Below are 6,000 nucleotides of genomic sequence, written 5' to 3' on the forward strand. Positions count from 1 at the left end.
ACAACCCTAATCCTAAAATAGACTAAAATAGAAACCCCAGGCGAGCACACAAGCTCTGGGCTGTATAGCCGGCAACAATAAGAAATCCAAAGAGGGTGGATGTTGAGGAAAACCAGTAGACCAACACAAATCCTCTTCAGGAGAGAAAACGAATTAGAGGCTAAAAGACAGAAAATGGCAGACAATAGAAATCTAATGCGTATGTTACGGCTGGTTAGGGTTTTAATTAGGAAGGACTCCCACAAAGATATTGTCTCTCTAAAAAAACTGTAGGATACATATTGGTGGTCAAAGGGGCTCGAAGCATGGGGACGTGCCTTCCCGTTCGGGGGCGGCAGTATAGTGATCCTCGCTAATAAGTGCCAGTGAGCCACAAGACAATTCTCATTAAGTTGGTTTACCCTGTTGGCGCAATGCGTAGGCTGCTTGTCTTTCACGCCAGTGACCTGGGTTCGCTTCCCGACCCTCCTTTAGCCACAACATTTTAAGAAAGGGACATCTTCATGACCAACAATCTAAAAAGGTTGGTCAGTCTGTGAAAATTAGAAACTTCCAGCAGGCATTGACAGTCGTCACTCTGACCAAAAGGAATCAAGACAGTTATCACCTGACCAAACGGGAATCAAGGCAGGTTGAGGCGAGTTGAGTTGATGTCAAAGAGCTCGATTTTGGTCTCATCTGACCACAACACTTTCGACCCAGTTCTCCTCTGAATCATTCAGATGTTCATTGCCGAACTTCAGACGGCCCTGTATATGTGCTTGCTTGAGCAGGGGACCTTGCGGGCGCTGCAGGATTTCAGTCCTTCACGGCATAGTGTGTTACCAATTGTTTTCTTGGTGACTATGGTCCCAGCTGCCTTGAGATCATTGACAATATCCTCCCGTGTAGTTCTGGGCTGATTCTCACCGTTCTCATGATCATTGCAAATCCACAAGTTGAGATCTTGCATGGAGCCCCAGGCCGAGGGAGATTGACAGTTCTTTTGTGTTTCTTCCATTTGCGAATAATCGCACCAACTGTTGTCACCTTCTCAACAAGCTGCTTGGCGATGGTCTTGTAGCCCATTCCAGCCTTGTGTAGGTCTACAATCTTGTCCCTGACATCCTTGGAGAGCTCTTTGGTCTTGGCCATGGTGGAGAGTTTGGAATCTGATTGATTGATTGCTTCTGTGGACAGGTGTCTTTTATACAGATAACAAGCTGACATTAGGAGCACTCCTATAAGAGTGTGCTCCTAATCTCAGCTCGTTACCTGTATAAAAGACACCTGGGAGCCAGAAATCTTTCTGATTGAGAGGGGTCAAATACTTATTTCCCTCATTAAAAGCAAATCAATTTATAAAATGTTTGACATGCGTGTTTCTGGATTTTGTTGTTGTTATTCTGTCTCTCACTGTTCAAATAAACCTACCATTAAAATTATAGACTGATAATTTATTTGTCAGTGGGCAAACGTACAAAATCAGCAGGGGATCAAATACTTTTTTCCCTCACTATTAGTATAATTATTTTCAAAATGAAGGATATTGATTGTACAATTGAGAAATGTCTTATATCGGTATTACGTTAAAACAGTGATAAATTATAGTAATGTCTTAGGATACACTTATATGATTTATTTCAATAGACATTGTTGAATCATACTGTTTGAAACATGGAAGTTAATGTGAGGATTGTGAATGAAATCATGAATATGTTGATTAATTGGGTTAACGTATTAACATATTAGTCATTATAAACATTTGAAGTATTGGGTGATATTGATATGGATGTTTAGAGTGGTAAATATCTATGGTGCTAGGCAAGTACTTAATTGGTTACTATCATGGGGTTATGATATTTTCATATGATCTGATTTTGGTTGAGGTTTTAAAGCATTAATAGTTTAGGGATGTACTGTTTAACAGGGAGTGAAAATAGAGTGTTATAATGTGTATCTATATCAGGTATATTAGGAGAACAAAGTTGAAGTTGAACATTGTATATTTTAACAATCATGGGTTTTAAGCAATTGGGTCTGAGATGTCACTCATTAGACTCTGTAAGTGATAATCACATAGCATTTGATGCTATTATAGTAAAGAAAGAGGGAATGTATGTGATTATATGGGGGATACATGTTGGCCATCAAGATTAGGAAGGTTTTGGGAATTTAACTAAAGATATGGGAAATATTAGAGACATGCAGGAAGACATTAAGAGTAATAATTCTTAATATAGATCATGTTATTCCAGTTTAGAGTCCATTGATAATGTTGATTGAGGAATGGGGAATGTTAAGTTGGAAATGTATAAAGTGGATTTTAAGGTTTACAGGATTGAAGATGTGGAGTTTTCTCAGTCGATCAGATAGCGCCCCAAGTGACCAGAGAAAAGCTTGGGGTTCCTCTGTATGGATGAAGAAGACTGAAGTCATTTTACTTTGATATATTCATTTGAATATATTGTAATATCCATGTAACTTAGAAAGTGTCATGTATCTTTGTATTTGTGGGGATGATGTCATGATGGTCACAATTTATTTATATGGATGTTTTTCTTGGTAGCATGTCTAAGATGATGGGTCAGTTATCTAGCATAGTTTAGACTCTAGTCAGACATATACTACTGATTGGAGAATATTGTATTTTATATGAATTGTTGGGGGGTTAAGTCATTTTACTTACCACAAAAGAAGAAAAAAAAAGTGAACTGTAATGATGTCATTGCATAGCGTTGTGTGAGCCAGAGGAGAGTTGGTAGATAAGTGGTTTGGTGTCACAGAGTCTGTATTCCTTATGTCAAAGGAGATTACTGATGTTGATCTTAGAAATGATTGTTGGACAGGATATATGACTTGGGGGTAAAGAGTAATAACATCAAAGAGAAGGGAGTGCCCATGATGGGTACCAGATGTTAGTGAAGAGACTTGTAACAGAGTGTATATAAGCTGAGGGAAGTAGTAGTAATGCTATCAGTAGATCCGGTGGCAAAGGGAAGCGTTTCCCATGTTCATTCTGTGGGGAAAGCCTTCAGTTTCCCCAAACAGGTGGAGATCCACCAGAGAATGCACACAGGGGGAAAAATTGTTTGGCTGCCACCTGTGCCGGGCCAGTTTCTCCCACTCGTCCAGCCTGAAGAGGCACCCTAGAGTCCACACAGGGGAGATATCCTACAGCTGCCCCCAGTGTGAGAAGAGGTTCTCCCACCACCACCAACTGAAGATGCACCTGAATGTCCACATAGGAGAGAGGCTGTTCGCCTGTACGCACTGTGGGAAGAGGTTCTCAGAGAGGAGCTACCTCAGGATACACCAGCAGAAAATGCAAACGGCCCCTGTATAGAGTATAGTGGCATGTAATATTGTACTTGTTAGTTTGTTTGTAGTTCATTCTGTTGGTTTTGGATGTTTTAGGGAACTGGATGAGGTGAACTGAGGAAAGAATGAGTATGATGAGGCAGAGTAGATGATATGGTGATGGTTGATGTGATGGTATCTGTAAAAATGCTTCAATGATGAAAGTGACAACCTTTTCCTATTCTTTGATGCTGGTGTTTTATAATGAGGAAATTATAGTGCTTTAATTCATGTTTACTTGACATAAAAGTAGTGAAGCTGTGTGTAATGTAATGTTGAACCTTTTCCAAAGTATTCTAAAATTCATTTTATCAAAGCGAGGGTACTAGATTTACGGAAAAGGTAAAGTGTTAACATAGTGTTATGAGGAGTTTCTAGGGTATCAAGTAATTAAGAATGTAATGATATACTTAGATAAAAGAAGCTACCAGGCCTCTGGAGAAGGAACAGGGGACATGAGTGAGTGTCTACAGGCTTGATACAACAGTGTGGATAGGATAGATAAACAACAGGATGTTTACATTCTTAGGGCCACTTACAGATGTAGGAAGAGATGTTTTTCCTTCTAGAAGGCTTAGTAGAACGAATTCATAAAATACATCCACGAAGTTGATGCGGTCGATCTGAAGTCAAACAAATACGCTAATTACATAATCTTCATTGACAAGCACTTTAGAAAGTCTCATTGAGTAGATGTTGGATGAGCAGACTGTGCCTGCAGCTAACGCTCAAACTTGCATGTAAACCTACTCCTACAAGAGCCATCTCTTGCTCTAGTCGCTCCCTGTTTGCTGGCTCATTAATGAAGTTCACCAGGAGGTCGTAGGCCTGCTGAAACTGCCTCACATCCTCAAAACAAAACAATCATACAATTCCTTGAACTTAGATCATAAAATCAAAGATTCAGGTCTGTAATTCAGAGGGTCTCTGATTGTTTTGCTTCTAAGACATTGGAACTTTTCAACTAAAACCTATGAATCACTGTTGCCTAAAGGTAACCCACTGGGCAAAGACTTGTTGTATCAACGTAGTTTCTATGTCATTTTAACAAAAAAATGTAATGTGATGATGTTAAAGCAACGTGGAAAACTGATTGGATTTGGAAAAAAGTCATCAACGTAAGGGAATTTAGTCTTTTTTCACCTAACTTTTAACCTAAATCCAATGACAGGGTCAATGTTTTTGTTGATTTCACATTGAATTCACATTAGTTGACAACTCAACCAAATGTAACTCAAAACTAGACATTGAAATGACATCCCCGACAGCATGATGCTGACACCCCCGTGCTTCACGGTTGGGATGGTGTTCTTCGGCTTGCAAAGCATCCCCCCTTTTTCCTCCAAACATAACGATGGTCATTATAGCCAAACAGTTCTATTTTTGTTTCATCAGACCAGAGGACATTTCTCCAAAAAGTACGATCTTTGTCCCCATGTGCAGTTGCAAACCGTAGTCTGGCTTTTTTATGGCGGTTTTGGAGCAGTGGCTTCTTCCTTGCTGAGCGGCCTTTCAGGTTATGTCGATATAGGACTCGTTTTACTGGGGATATAGATACTTTTGTCCAGCATCTTCACAAGGTCATTTGCTGTTGTTCTGGGATTGATTAGCACTTTTCGCACCAAAGTACGTTCATCTCTAGGAGACAGAACGCGTCTCCTTCCTGAGCGGTATGACGGCTACAATTTTTTTTCTGAGGTCTTGGCTGATTTATTTTGATTTTCCCATGATGTCAAGCAAAGAGGCATTGAGTTTGAAGGTAGGCCTTGAAATACATCCACAGGTACACCTCCAATTGACACAAATGGTGTCAATTAGCCTATCAGAAGCTTCTACAGCCATGACATCATTTTCTGGAATTTTCCAAGCTGTTTAATGGCACAGTCAACTTAGTGTATGTAAACTTCCGACCCACTAGAATTGTGATACAGTGAATTATAAGTGAAATAATTTGTCTGTAAACAATTGTTGGAAAAATTACTTGTGTCACGCACAAAGTAGGGGGTCCTAACCGACTTGCCAAAACTATAGTTTGTTAACAAGAAATTTGTGGAGTGGTTGAAAAACTAGTTTTAATGACTCCAACCTAAGTGTATGTAAACTTCCGACTTCAACTGTACCTACTACCCAAATTATCGAATGTAGATAAATCCAATTGTATTATCAATACAGCTAAGCAACCCTCTTTCTCCCGGCACTTACATTTTCTGTCGTCTCTTCATTATGTTCTTCAGATATCTTCATAGTTCAAAATGACTTGCCCATTACAATGTCACAAATACACTGCTCAAAAAAATTAAGGGAACACTAAAATAACACATCCTAGATCTGAATGAATGAAATAATCTTATTAAATACTTTTTTCTTTACATAGTTGAATGTGCTGACAACAAAATCACACAAAAACTATCAATGGAAATCAAATTTATCAACCCATGGAGGTCTGGATTTGGAGTCACCCTAAAAATTAAAGTGGAAAACCACACTACAGGCTGATCCAACTTTGATGTAATGTCCTTAAAACAAGTCAAAATGAGGCTCAGTAGTGTGTGTGGCCTCCACGTGCCTGTATGACCTCCCTACAATGCCTGGGCATGCTCCTAATGAGGTGGCGGATGGTCTCCTGAGGGATCTCCTACCAGACCTGGACTAAAGCATCCG

This window comes from Coregonus clupeaformis, unplaced genomic scaffold (genome assembly GCF_020615455.1).
Source record: "Coregonus clupeaformis isolate EN_2021a unplaced genomic scaffold, ASM2061545v1 scaf1341, whole genome shotgun sequence".
Taxonomy (NCBI): Eukaryota; Metazoa; Chordata; class Actinopteri; order Salmoniformes; family Salmonidae; genus Coregonus; species Coregonus clupeaformis.